Source organism: Euprymna scolopes, chromosome 14 (genome assembly GCF_053919585.1).
Source record: "Euprymna scolopes isolate OS-2025 chromosome 14, ASM5391958v1, whole genome shotgun sequence".
NCBI lineage: Eukaryota > Metazoa > Mollusca > Cephalopoda > Sepiida > Sepiolidae > Euprymna > Euprymna scolopes.
In genome coordinates, this window is record NC_136495.1 from 129,774,046 (window position 1) to 129,776,173 (window position 2,128).

The following is a 2,128-nucleotide window of genomic DNA, read 5'->3' on the forward strand; positions in this document are numbered from 1 at the left end:
AGGAATGCAATAGAGAAACGCGAAGTGGCAAGCCAGACTGTAGAAAGAGAGGATAAATGTCTGTGTTGATGGACTAAAACGAAGGGGAGATAGAGTGAGAATGTCAATCCAGTTCATGGAGAGAGAAAGCGTATAAAGTGTACGTACTGTTTGTTAGCTTTTTGTCCCACATAGTAGCAAGTGGTGTGTGGTACGCGTGGTGGTCTTTTGCGCATGTGTGGATTTCCTTTGAAAGGGGAAGTGACATTGTCCTTGTGTGCGTACGTGTGCGCGTGTGTGAGTACATGTGTGTCGGGTTTGTATTACTGTACACATAGATTCGAAAAAGTTGTCAAAAAACAAAGATATAACAAATAAATGTTATCAAAGGCAAGATAAGTTACTTTTCTACCAAACTGTATACATTTTTTGTGTTTATATTCCATGTAACATGTTTATTCAGCTTGAAAAACATGCAGTGTTTACCGATGTATTGGAAAATTCAAAATGGCGCCCGCCTCTCTCTTTAACATTGTAAGTTTGGGAAAAGATGTTATAAATAATAAACTAGACAAAATACTATTAAAAAAAACACCGAATATATATCAACTTATGTCACTGTAACATATATTGAGCGAATTTCTAACAGTATTTTGTCTAGTTTATTATTTATAACACCTTTTCCTGAACTTACCGTGTTAAAGAGAGAGTCGAGCGCCATTTTGAATTTTCCAATACATCGGTAAACACTGTATGCTTTTCGAGCTGAATAAACATGCTACATTGAATAAAAACACGAAAAATATATCCAGTTTGGTAGAAAAGTAACTTATCTTGCCTTTGATAACATTTATTTGTTATATCTTTGTTTTTTGACAACTTTTTCGAATCTATGTGTACAGTAATACAAACCCTGTGCGTCCTTTAGCGTGTGTGTATATACACGTGAATGTGAGTGTATGTACGCGAACGTGAATATTTGTACGTGTGTGGACGTGCGCGTGTATGTTTGTGTGCGCGTATGTAGATGACAAGTAATATAGCTTGAGATGTGAACGCATGTTTTTGTGTGAGACTAGAAAAGGCTCGCGCAAGAGCCAGAAACATGCATGTCCATGGGTATACCTTTTAAGTGTGTAATAATATTTAATAATATAAAATAAATGAAAATATGTCCCATAACAAATAAGGAGTGACTCATTGTGATGTGATTTCTCTCAGTCAAAGAATTTCTTATCCTAATTATTAAATTTAATCGGTTATTAGATTCATTTGCTTTATTGTGAAAAGTGAAACATAATACCGAGAGACTACTACTACTACTACTACTACTACTACTACTAATAATAATAATAATAATAATAATAATATTAATAATAATAATAATAATAAGTTGACAAGATGATTCCTGTGGAGTTTTTAATTTTGATTACAAATGATGTATTTTCAAATAAGTTTTCCTCATAATACCTTTACTTTATATATCATTTTAAAGAGAATTTCTCACTCTATCTAGTCGTTTAAATTACAATCGTTTTGAAACAATTATGCCTTCTTTTGAGAACGTTGAATACAAAATAGAAAAATAGCAAATTCGCACAATATTCTTATTTCAATTCAAGCTAGGCTGAAAAGCTGTTGAAACAGCTTGTGATATCAATGAAACATTTGGCCCAGGAACTACTACTACTGAACACACAACACAATGGTGGTTTAAGAAATTTTGTGGCAGTGGCGAGAGTCTTGAAGATGATGACAATCGGATGCTGAAAATGATCAATTAAAACCTTAGTCGGAACTAATCCATGTATTATTATTCAAGAACTCGCTTCTGAATCAGATGTAACATATACAACAATTTCCAACCACTTGAAAGATTGGAAAGGCAAAAAACTTGATAAATGGGTGCCTCACGAATTGAATGACGACCTAAAAAACGCCATTATGAAGTGTCATCTTTCTTCCTCTTATCCAACAAGAACGACCCGTTTCTTGACCGGGTTGTGACATGCAATGAAAAGTGGATTCTTTACGACAATCAGCGATGCTCAGCTCCGTGGTTAGAAGCCGACGAAGCTCCACAATACTTCCTGAAGTGAGAGTTGCGCCAAAAGAAGGTCATGCTGACTTTTTGGTGGTCTGCGATTGG